This window comes from Phalaenopsis equestris, unplaced genomic scaffold (assembly GCF_001263595.1).
Source record: "Phalaenopsis equestris unplaced genomic scaffold, ASM126359v1 Scaffold000538, whole genome shotgun sequence".
In the NCBI taxonomy this organism is placed as follows: Eukaryota; Viridiplantae; Streptophyta; class Magnoliopsida; order Asparagales; family Orchidaceae; genus Phalaenopsis; species Phalaenopsis equestris.
Genome location: NW_018164978.1, coordinates 387,155 through 400,924, shown reverse-complemented (window position 1 = coordinate 400,924; position 13,770 = coordinate 387,155).

Sequence of the window (13,770 nt, the reverse complement as noted above, 5' to 3'; positions counted from 1 at the left end):
TAAATTAAACCCTTAAGGGTCAAATTTGTGTCTAACTTGAGCTAGCTTTGGGCTAAGCTCAAATTGATTGTTGTGTTTGGCCAAAGATGACCTTATAAAGGATTTTCAACAAAAATTGGATGCCAATTTTAGGTCTAAGGCATTCAATTGTTGAGATTTGGGGTGTTAGTCAATATTGGGGCTAATTTGGGGGTTTTGTCAAAAATGGTCAAATTGACCAAATTGGACCATGGTGTAGTTGGACAAAATGAAATTGGGAATATTTTGGATTTATTGAGATTTTTTAGGAATTTTTGGAATTTTTTTGATTTTTGAGTCATGGAGGGGTATCTTGGTAATTTGGCCATTTTTGGAAATTTTTGTCAATTTTGGAAAATTTGGATGTATTCAAGGTGTTTGAAATGTGTTTTGATTAATTTTGGGTATTTTGGCAGAATTTAGGAATTTTAGTCAAATTTGGGTATCATGGGCAATTAAGTAATTTGGAGGTGTCTAGGGGCAAAAGGCCAAGTTGGGCATTTCAAGTGGAATTGGATAAATATCCATTCTAAATGAGTCATAAACCAATGTATTGTGAAGATATAATGTACACTTGTTTCAAGTCAACACCCAGGGTCAATCCTAAGGCCAAATAGCCATATAGGAACTTTTCTTGAGCTTCCCCCATAATGATCTTACCTACTAAATGCTAGAGGTTAAGGTCAATATGTGGAATTTCAAGTTGAGTAAAGAGAAGAGTTTTGAATTTATAATGATGAGGGTACCATTTCTAGTTTTCTAAGACTAGTCAATAGGAAAGTCCTATGGCTAGACCTAGGCTACTAAAGAAGTTTCTAAACCTCAATCAAAAGTGAGGTCAACAAATGAATTATGAGTGTGATATCCGGCGATGCTCCGAAGATTATTTACCAAAATTTCCCAAAGCTATGAGCAAGATATCCTTATGAAAATCTACTCGTGCACACCCAAGAGATGCGATGGAGGGAGATGGAGGAGATGAGGAAGAAGAAGAATGATAAGAAGAGGAGTTCTTCCTCTTCTTTGCTCTCTCCAATGAGTGCCTTTGTCTCTCATGGGTCTCGCCAAGGCTCATCATTAACATCCTCCATCTTCAAACTCTCCCTAAAATATCTCTTTAGCACGCACCAATTAATAAGAAGAGGGGAAAGGAGATGAAGTTCAAGCGCCAGCCCACTAATAGCTCGAGCGAAAGAGAGGGAAAAGATACGAAGTTCAAGTGCTAGCCCACTGATAGCTCAAGTGAGAGAGAGGGAAAAGTGAGGCTTTTCCCTTGATTAATTCAGTGCTCCCTGAGAATTGACTGAATGACCCTCTATAGAAGCCCTAGAATGCTTCTAAAGAGAGGAAAAAAGAGGGATTTCATGCCCTCATTTACTGTTACAAGGATCATCATCATGACCCCTGCCATTCTAGCCACCTCAAGGGTCAAAATTGGGTAAAAGCAATCATATTTTATCACCCGGGAAGTGACCGGCTCTTAGGAGCCTGGTCCTTGGCTCCTAAGTGCTTAGTCCTTGGCATTTAAGCATCCTTTTGGCATCATGGAACCAGACGCCCGGGGCCAAACCTCTGTCCTTTTGGGAAGAGGTTGATTTTTTGTGTTTTTGGGCACCTAAGCATCCGAAATTGGAGCTTAGACTCCTAGTCTGGCACCTAGACACAAGGAACTTGGAGGCAAAGTTCCAACATCTTAAGTTAGATGTCTAGGAAGGCTTTTCGGGTGCATACGCGCCCGGGGCTGGCGTCTAGGCACCAGCAATGCCTAGCGGAGAATTTCTTATCCACGAGCTGTGGAAAACTCCATATTAGTAAAATACGCTATTCTTATTGGTCATTAACAAGAGAAATATTCACCAATGATCATCTCGAACTACGGTGTGAGTAGGGTGTCCTAAACCCTGATTTTTCCATAGCGCGTGCATAAGGATTTAGGAACTTTCTTTAGCCATGAGAGTCTCTAAATGGATGTGTGGTGAATCTAAACACAAGAATGAGCACTGAATATGTCCTCATCTTGAACGAGCTATTCCAATGGTAGGTTCTCTTATGTAAGGCTACATCACCACAGACCCTAACTTCTTGCCTCAAACAAGTGTTAGAGAGTCCCAGGTGGGTGTCTTAAGCTATTGGATGCTACGGATGAACCGTGGACTATCTTGGGTTATACAGGTAGACAGCCTGCACTAGTGATATAAAAAGTTGATGCCAACACTCGGTTTTATTTATGTACCAAGTTTATTGTTTTAAATGAATGATTGACTAAGATGTGAATACAATCTACTAATGCAACTTTTATTTGAGGTTATGAGTTTCATTTTTATTTTGAAAATTTTGTTTTAGTTGTTAAGTTAGGTAGAAAAAATAGTCCTTATAGAGCCTATTTAAACCCAGGTAAAAGCACAAATAAGCATCGACCTAAAATGGGGCAGACATATCGAACAGGCACAAGACATGACAATAGGGTGTCAATTCTAAACCTATGTTTTACTCAATAATCAACATCATATATGATAACATTGATGGTTTAGTTGAGGTTCATCATTTTCTTCGTGTTACGTCTTATTTTGGATATCTCAAACATTGATAGTTGAATAATCACAACACCACCTAACTCTATAGAGAAAATGACTCAGTAAAAGAAGTCAACCATGTCTTGAAAGGCCTATCCTAGATTCTTATTATTTAATTATAGTAGCTCTGCAAAAAAAAGATTCAGGTTAGTGGGCATATAAAAAATTTATCATGATAAAAATGACTATTGAAATAGTTAATGAAAACTAATTATGCTTTATTTTAAGCAACACAGGTCAAGATCCCATGGTTCTATCATCTTGATACTGCTGGTTGTTTTGGATTTACTTAGGCTAAAGAGGTAGTTAAACATGCTCAGATCGGAAGAATTCCAAGAAGCCTTCGTAAACCTAAAGGATTAATTATTTTCAATAATTATTATTTTATTGTGTCTTTTTGAAATTAATTAAAGCTATTAATATGCCTTTTTGTAGACACATATCAAGGTTTAATATTATTAGAGATTATAAGATCCTATTAATCACCTAAGAAAGTGAATATAGTTCTTATAAACTGAATTATTGTATTTTTTAGAAATTTTTATTGTTTTGTGGATTTTTAGGAATTATTTTGTTGAAAATTTTGTAATTTCTGGGGTTTTATATATTTTGAATTAAATGGCTTCAAAATGATGAAAAACAATTTTTTTGGATGTATTTTAAGTAGAAAATCTTCATATTAAAATTTTGTGAATTTTTGTATTTTATTTGACTTATTAGAATTATATTACTTTTATTGATGATTTTATTCAAAAATTTGTAATAGTTAGAAATCATCTCCAAAATAGTTGAAATTTTACTGAATTGTTTGAAACTTGATTCCAAACAACCTCAAATTTTTCTAGGTCAATTCAAGTTCATTTTGGATTTTTCATGAATTATTGAACTTATTAATATGTTTATTAATTGAAAATTATTAAATATAATAAATCAAGGGAATTTTGTATATTTTTTTTTACTTCTTTCAATTCAATTGACATGTGGGTGAAGACATTATTCAATTTGGAGTTCTATAAAGAAAGTTATTGAAATTTTAGTAAGAAAGATATATTTGTAAAAACTTCGTTTATACTTCAACCACTTCTATCTAGGTTAGAAATAATTTCCAAAGGTTCATCTTCATTTTATTATTAATTCGGTTTAGTTATTTGGGTTTCATCACTTCTATTTCATTCATTTAACGAGTGAAAATGTAATTTGAGTATTATTGTAAATTTAAATAAACTTACAAAATTTACCTCAAAATCAACTTTAAAATTTTAATTTGTTACAATGATTTGTTATTTATGTTTCATTTAAGAATTTTATTTTAAGTTTTGGTACATATGAATTGTATATGGTTCATTTTGGAGTTCTTAAGAAATAAAGGTTAATTTTGCTATTTTATTAATCTTATTAATTTTCATATGAATTGTTATGAAAATTCATTTAAAACATGGTGAAAAGTCTTAGTCAGTAAATTAAACAATTCCACACAATAATACTCACCATTCAATCATTGAAGTACTTTATAGCTTCAAATTCTCAAAAAAGTGCTAATCACACTTATAACCTTTTGCATAATTTATTGATTTGATGAAAGTTCTAATTAACCCATCATGTTTCATTCTTCCCAATAATATTTCATCATAAATTTCCCCCATTTATCCCCTAATATAGTCCAATTTTAATTAAAAGAACTTTTAAAGTATAAATATAATATTTACAGATATACCTTAAAAAAATTTAATAGACCGTAATATAATACTCAAGGTTTCTGTCTAATTGAATAAAATGATCACCAACAGCCCAATTAATATTTGAGATGTTATTCTTTAATTTTTCAAAATATATTTAAATTTCTAGAATCATTTATTTCAAGAAATGCAAAAATAAAATGAAATTTCATTTAACTAAAATATATTTTCTGTTCATGTGAAGATTATAGAGATATCAGCCAAGAAGTTCAATTAGATAAAATTTCATTTTAGTTCGATTTATATTTTGATTTATATGAATTATTGTTGATTTAATTGTTTTTAAAATCATTTAAAATATATTTGATCTTATTTTTTATTAAATTCACCTAGTTTTGCTAAATTCAAAACGTTTTAATTTACATTTTTATCATTTTTTTTAAATTTCTATGATTTTCTTAAAGTTCTGGTAAATTAAAAGGATTTTATTAATTAAAAAAAAAATCAAAGAATTTCTTGTTTAAAGGCCAGCCGCGTTAGCTGCCACGCAAGCTACCCTTTCCACGCATCTTCAGTTCGCTGCCCTATCCGCATCAGCCTTCGAATCAGCTCCATCGTCCCGATCACGTATGCGATCCGAACAGCACCTCATCCTTCCACATCAATCCAAGCCATCCGTTTTACATAAAATGAAACAGAGGGCATCCGTTCATCGTCTTGAACGGGACCTGAATCGAGCACTGTCGCACAAAAGCATGTAGGGTTCAGCTACCACTGGCATGTTGCATTATCCATGGATTGCTGAAGTGGCGCTGAATCAATTAAAAACCAGTGAAGTTGAGACAAGTGAGGGGCCTCCAATGAAGATATGCCATGGTGGATTTTGGGCTAGGCAGGCTTGGGCCAAGGAGCTTATGGCCATGGGATGGCACATGCGCCTGCCTCTTTTATTGTTAGATTTCAATTGAGGAGGTTTTGGGGAGAGCCAATGGGAAGGTGCCATGTGGAGAGTTTGTTAAAGACGCCATGAGACATGGCTCATATGGGCTCACATGGGGTTTAAATCATGCTCAAAATAATGTGGCTTGGTATCGGAAATAGGTTACATGAATTAGAAAGATAATTGGTTCAACGAGGAGCCAAAATTGATTTAAAGAACGTGGTTTATGATATGCTTGAATGTGGTTCAAAATTGGTTCAAAAATAGTTCAAATTGGGTTTAAATGAATTTAGATTTAATTCTAACATGATGGGTTCATCAAATGGGTTATGAGTATGGAGAGAATGGCCAAAAGTGACCTCAAATAAATAGGTTCAAATTTGGGGATATTTTTGAAATGAATGGTGCATGTGCATCTGAAATTTATAATGCTCGTATTTTTACTATTATTTTTTATTTTTATTAATAACTTTGATTATTGAAAAGTTATAAAAAATTTCTCCTTGAATTTTATTTTACTATATTGATTTTTTCTTAATTTTAAATTCTTTTGTATTAGTATTATTATTAGTATCTTTTATCTTTTGTGGATTCATTAAATTTTATTTTGCACTTTTTAAAGATTGTATTTATAGATTTTGAAGGTTTTTCTTTATGTTAATTTTGATTTAATTATTTAATGAAATCTTTAAAAATGTTTCCTTTCTTTTTTTATTAAAAGAAATAAAAAATTTTAATGATTCTAATAATATATAGATAGCTACTTTTCTTATCTTGTTGAGTGCTCCAGAATCAAAATGACCTCATTAGAAGTCAAGTGAAGAGTTATTAAAAATTGAGTGAAAGTGAAAAAACATAAGTAAAGTTAATTGAAGGTGAGTAAAGTACCTCAAAGAAAAAAATCCCACCAAACCTAAACGACTAAACTCAGAAGATTTTTTATAAGACCTTTCAAATTTATAGGAACTTCGCTCGAGTTTCCATCTGCTTGTCTCAATCAATCCAACCAAATGTTGATGATTTAAACTCAAGCATATGAGACTACAAAGAGTCATGAAATAGTTCAATTTCTAATTGGAGTGGGTCCCAACACTAGTCCTCTAGGAGAGTCATTAGGAAAATCCTAAGGCTAGTTCCTAAGTTCTAGAGAGAGAAAGAGACAAACCTCATAAAAATGAAGTCAACAGTGGACCTTGATGATTGACACATGCAATTGGAAATACTCATGTGATTTAAAAATAAATCGATCTTGAAAATTTAATAAGTGAGTAGGGATGAGAGCATTATACCATCTTACCTTTGAAGCTTTTCCTTTCCTTGATCCTTCTTCTTCCTTATATTGTGCTTGATTTTAGGATGAATAAAAAGAGGGATGGGAGGATTTTTTGGCCTCTATAAGGAGATAAGAGTCTGAGGGAAGTTCGTCTTGGGTAGGAAGAAGAGAGGGATTTTGGGTTGGGTTATGAGAGGGGAAGAGGGATTTTTGAAATGGGCTTGGGTGGGAGAGGGACTTTTGTTCTCTTGAGAGGGGAGTCTTAGGAGTTCAAAATTTTATGATGGAGGATGCTTAATTTCAATCAAGTGGGTTTGGTGGGAAAAATAATAGGTAAGGGGATTAATGGGGAGAAAAATAAGGGATTTCAAAACATTCCATCTTAAGCTTCAATTAGAGGGAAAATAAAAATTGAAAACATTAAGATGGGGTTGATTTCAATTTTGACTAGTTACAAGGAGAATAATTGGAGAAGAGGGGCTTGTTTTGGGGGTCGAACGGAGGGCTGAGATCAAAGGGGTCATAAAGGCCATTTTAGGCAGGTTTTCAAATAATTAGGCTAGAGCATTTATGACAAGTATGAAAAATAAATTTTTGAACATTTTGAAGAGGGAAAAGTAAGGAATCCAACTGTTTAAATGGTTTAAAAAATGGAGCTCTGTAGCGCGACTTATGATCATTTAAAGCGGCAAACTAAAGTAGGCAGGTTCTGACCCCATCGGGGTAAATTTGGGTCAAAAGGCAACTTAGGCTCATTTTATAGAGGAGAACATGAGGATTGGAATGGTGAGAGTGGTATTGATTGGATGAAGATCCTTGATAAGATATTTGTCAGGCTAAGGGGGGCAAACCCTAGGAGAGCTAAAAAAGGCACATTTTGAAGCTGAAAATTTTAAATGGTTTTATTTAACAAAAATGTGTATTTATGTATTATAAACAAATTATGTTGAAGTCTAGACTTGATTTGAAGTCATTTCGATGGAACTTTGGCCTAATTATTATTCTCTCTCCTAATTATCATTTTATCTCTTCTAATTATCGTCGGCTCAATGTATACCCAAATGAGTTTACTTTTAGCATAAAAAGGGCTTGTTGGAAAGGATTCAATGAGATGAATGCAATTGTGGCATCCATTTTTAAAAAAAATGAGTTATTGAAACCTTTTTACGTGGGCACACATTTCATTCATGAAAAACCCTAGGAGCACATATTATATAAGAATGTTGTTCGATGATCATCGAGGTGGTTTGCATAGTCCTCACTTGTGATTGTGAATATAATTGCACTTACATAAATTAACTTAGCTCATCAGATTGACAGGTGGAGTAAAACGATAATATTTAGGGTTTCGGGGCATTGTTCATTCTTGAAAGCATTTGAACTGAAGAATTTAACGTAAAGATTATTGCAAATCATTTTTAAATATGTTTGCATGGTATTTTAATATAACAATAAATATCATGCAACTTTTCAAATGACGTTTTAAGCCATATTGTAATCCAAAGAGAGGAAATGATAATTTAGGGTTCTACCGACCAGGGCTGCTTCAAGTTTCAGGTCATGATCCAGTTCAAGTTAAGTTCAAAAAAGTATGATATGGAGGAAAAGGAGTGGTGTAAAAATGAATTCAACAATAAGTAGGAAGAATTTCATATTTAAATTAAAGCTTCTCCAATGCTCTAATTTCTACAAGTTTATACTCACACATTTTCTTTCAATAAGACGAACCTAATAGTACCAAAATTGATTTGAACTGAGTCTAATAAAGTTCAAATCAAGCCATTAAAACACATGTAAAAACTTCAGCTCATTAATTAAATGGTTGATTGAACTCCAAATTGGACATACATATAGCCAAATTGATTGTCTCGATGAGAGGAATCTAGTGAGCCTATGCTCCCTTAAGTCTATAGTCATTAAGACGCTCAAATCATTAAAAGCTCCCCAGTGATCAAGGGGGACCAAAACGGGCTTTCCGATTAGGTAGTGATAAGAGTTACTCACTAAATGACCAAAATTCCCCTTATCAAAGGCTATAAAATGAACTCCTTTCTTCAGTAAGAGGAAAAAAAAAGAATGAGTCAAATTCTAGTATCATTTTGAACCAAAGTCTCAGTAATAAATTCCGGCCTCTGCAGACATTGACCACCACTGACAGCTGTACGCCAGCCAAAATTAATCATTGCTAGCCGCCTCTACTCAACCAAAAATGAAATGTACTATCTAGCAATATATCTCAAATACACTATAACAACATATCTCTAATGTGATGTAAATGAATAATGTCATATTGAAGATCTAATGATAACTTATTGTGATAACTACTTACAATATTGTATTTGAAATACAATGAATTTCTTTGAACTCTTAAAATTTTCTCTACGTTGTATTAAAATAAATGCAATGTTTAGAGTACATTTGTAAACATGTTATCCCTAAGAGAAGGGTTGTAGTTACCAACTCCAACCGTTCTGATCAACTAATATTATTGTTATCATCGACTACAACCTCTGTGGTTGATTAACACTATTACACCTTTAAACGACAACCTATGCGACCAATTATGATCTATGTGGCTAAATACTACTACACATCCAACTATGACATATATCGCAAACTAACGCTATTGTAACCACTGACTATAGTCTCTGTGTTTGACTGACACTATTATAGATTCCAACTATGACTTCTGTTGTCAACTACCGCTATTTAAACCACTGTCTATGACCTTTGTGGTTAATTGTCACTATTTCAGCCATCGACCTCAAATTTTATGATCAACTGCTACCTTTGTACCAAACAACTATGATTTTTGTGGATGACTATGGCTATTACATCTAAGAGTCATGTTTAGGGTATCTCAATTATGACTATTATAGCTAAACTACCTTTGTGCATCTGTAATTATTAGTATTGTATTTCCATCATCTTCAATTCAATAGAAGAGTGGAGCCATGTACTTTAGTTGGGATAGGCCCCGTGGGTTTTCCCTTTCAAGGGATTTTTGACATAAGAAATCTTGATATCTCCACCTACTATTCTATTATCTGTGAGTCTATTAGATCATTTGCAACGCTAAGACATTCAATATTGCTCTACTGCCACGAATGTTGAGGCATCCAACAATAATAATAATAATAATAATAATAATAATAATAATAAATATTCTATAATTGTTATAAAATATATATAAGAAGTAAGATATTTTAGAACTTTGAATAAATCTGATCCTATAATTTCTAATTAATATTTAACTCCGCTCAAATGAAATCAACTTTGTTAATTTGTTATAATTAGATGGAACTTTTCAATTCTTTTATTCTTACTTTAATAGTTACAGTAAAAGTAAAAAAAATTGGATGTTCGTGATAACTGTTAAGAAATTTATGTAGAACAAGGTTGTTTCTTTGTTATTATTATTATTATTTAATATCTATTTGTTATTCTCAATCAATTGTACTCATAAAAAATTCACAATATAAGATTTGTCATCATAAATATGATTGAGGCCAGTACCAACCCAATATTATGGTGAAATAATTTTATGCTACAACCTAATAAGCATTTTAGTTAGTAATTTGTTAATTAAGTTGCAAGGCATCTTAAATGACAAACTATATGATTTTTAATGAATTTTAATTATTTTTTTTTATTTCATCAAGTAAAATAATTACTTATGATCGTTCAAGTTCACTAATTTTCTTATGGACCTTGCTTTCTTAGGCCCATGTTGCATGTTAGCAGCGTTCAAGCCCACTCGATGTCATCAACCATATCTTCCCAATATTGCACAATATTACCTTTGTTTTATGGGGCCATTTACATACATACCACATAATTTTTATATATTTACATATCCAATTGCTCAATTTTTTATATTTACACTCATAACAATCAAATCTTTAATAATACATTAGAAGTATCATTGTCACCTACCTAGTCCCTAAACCCTAAACAGATTATACATTTTAATGCATAAATTTATGACATCAAAATATTATAAATAAAGAAACAAAAGTTTAGGTAGTAAATACACACACACACACACATATATAATTGTGTGATATGTATGAAAATTTCTCTTTTTTCTAATTCCCATGAAAAATATTTAAATGTTCTATTTTTATGTGCCAATCTTCCATATACTCCGGCTCCATCGTTCAAGTCACTAGCTAGGTTTACTCCATTTCTACATGGCCGCTTTGACTTGATATGTTGTGTTCATGTTTATGCTTGCTAGCCATTAATATTTTCTTATTCAGTTTTCTCATAACTCTTAAATTATGAAAAGTATAAAAATAAGAAGATTTGACATTAATGAAATAATTCATTATACATGTAAGTTACAAAAGATGTGAGTTTCAAAAACATATTCATTCCTACAAGTTGAGAAGATATTTTTATAAATTTAGAAGTATTTGCTTTATCTCCTATTATTGCATCATAAAATGTAATAAAATTAGGTTAGTTAGTGACAAACGCTAGCAAACAGTAATCTAGTGACAAAGATAAAGTTACAATAACCAGAAGATGATGGTAAGATAATGAAAATTGGGAGACGATAAAGAGACGGCTATTTGGAGATGGTGACTGGACAATTGATGCCAAAAAGAATTTGGTTGGAAGTCAAGCAATGACATTCAAGAGATGATGGTTGTGCGGAGGCTATTAGAAAATGAGGATCAATAGACATAGTTGTCATGTGATGACCACTGAATGATGGTACTAGCCATTAGCATTGATTGCTAGACAACGCTCTAAAGATCTTCAGATCTTTAAATTCTCTAAAATTTCTTGTATAGGTCACCCATGAATTGAGAAGATCGATCTATTTATAGCTTTTTTAAGTGAAATTTTAGTTGTTTTAATCAACATTTTAAATTTCTTTATTAGATGGCTCGTATTGGTTTCTTTAATTTTCACTCAACGTTTAAGAGTTTTATTAATCTCAAAATTAAGTAATCTTGCCTTTACTAAATTTTTCTCGTTCGTACGCTTGACTCAAAAAGCATCTTAACATTTAATTAACACTGACCTTTCTAATCATATTTTAAATGCTTCATTTCCGCTACTTTAAAAGTGGATCGAACCACTAATAGTATCGTCGAATTTGTTTTGTTAAACTATTAAATGTGACTATATATTTGCTTACAACTGGAGGTCAAATAATCATAAATTTTATATAGAAAACATTTAAAGCATGCATTAAAATTCAAGCTTAATAAATGTATTATTTTGAGAATTGTTATTTGCTTCCCTTTTTTTGATGTGGTATTTTTATGTTTCAAATTAATATAAAAAATAGCCATGTATACATAACTCTTTAGCACAAAATAATAACTCTTTCTAAATTATATTATTATTAGTTTATTAGGGAACATCATGATAACCCTTCTAATTATTATTTTTAATAAAAAAAATTATGATAAAATTGAATGCAATTCCTGACTTAAAATTCTATGCTCCATTTCTTCATTTGTTGTAGCTCTTTGAAATGGAAATTGCGTGCAACTTCCATTTTTAAATTTTGAAACTCCACTCCAATATTTTAATTCATTATAATAGAGTGTAAATCTCATTTTTAAATTTTATTTTCACTGCTCGCACACCACTCCCATTAACTTTTTTCAATATTTCTAACTATTATTCATGCTTTCAAGTATAAATATAGTCATGAGAGAGGGGATAAGCACACAAGGGCACTTATATTTCAAGTGGTGGAGCCGTAATCATCTCTTAAGAAAATTGTTAATTGTCATGTATTATAAGAATTTCATTGTTAGAAAGTCTTGAGCCTTAGAAGCTCAATATAATTTTCTAGCAGACACACACATATAAAAGTGTGCACCAAATTCCTTATATGATTGAGAAATGGAGAAAAAATAGATGGATTAGTTCGGAGATCAGACACATTTTCTTAATTTCAATGTGTGAAAGATAACAAAGTTGTTGACATATTAAAAGTAGTTATCCTAGCAAAAGTGGAAGTCATTCTGAACGTAAAATACTTGTGAGTTAAATTTTATGACAATGCTATTTTTGTCTTACTTTGCGGAAGGATTTTAAAAACATTTGAGAAGATATGTGTGCAGTGACAAAAATTTGCTCCTATTTTTCAACAATCATGTCACCAATTAAGACCAAAAAAATTATGCTAATCCATAGTTTGAATAGTCTTGAAGACCGGTTAGGCAGAGAACATACTAGCTCTAACTTTAGAGTTCCCTCTTCTCCCTGCACCTGGGAGCTAATATATCGTATCAAAGCCTAAAACTATAAATCAAATTGTGGGTTTTAACCTGTCACTATAAGATCCCTAATTCTACACTCTTGAAAGTTTATTTCCCTATTTATTTGCACTCAACCCCATGAACTACATTCTCATCCATGAAATCAAATGTATTTCTTACAATTTGTTGACTAAGGCAATACTATCTCGGATCTTACATGTTCTCACAACAAACATTAACATCTTAATTGGCCAAATCAATGAGTAAATGAGGTACTAGGTTACAAATCATCACAACTTCTTCCAACATTAAAGTCTAATACTTCACACAAGTTCCTTTCAATACTTAATCACTTATCATTTTAAGGAAAAAGATAAAGAAAACTACTCAGAATTCATGAAGAAAACATAACCACACTTGAAGTTGAAAGTAGAAATCATGCACACAAACAAAAAATCTAAATTAAAAACAAATGTAGTCACAAAGATAAACATGTATCTCAAATCCTCTCCACCAAATGTCTTGAAGTTCCTTTGAATTCTCTTCATTCCACTCACAATGTAAACTAAAATTGAAAATAAAATAAAATGGTGGCCGATGGCTATGGCGGCTGTTACTAAAATGAATGATGGCTTTTGGATGTGGATTGACTCTCTCCTTTAATGATCCTAGTCATCTTTAGTAAAAGTTTAAGAGGTGTTTTGGTGTCTCTTCAAAATTTGTCTCCATTAAATGAATCTTCTAGAAGATTCCTCTCTTCATAAGCCAATTGAATGAATTTTCGTGTCTATGAACTATTTCCCATGTTTTTACCAAGGTTTGCTTTTTTTACCAAGGTTTGCTCCATGTTTTTACCAAGGTTTGCTTCAAACATCTCCTCAAAATTTGTCCAAATTCAATGAATAATCAAATAACTACTTTTATCGCTGTTGTCCTCACTTTTGGTTGAGGTCTAGAAATTTCTTTAGTAGCCTAGGTCTAGCCATAGGACTTTCCTATTGACTAGTCTTAGAAAACTAGAAAAGGTACCCCACTATTAGAAATTCAAAACTCTTTTTTT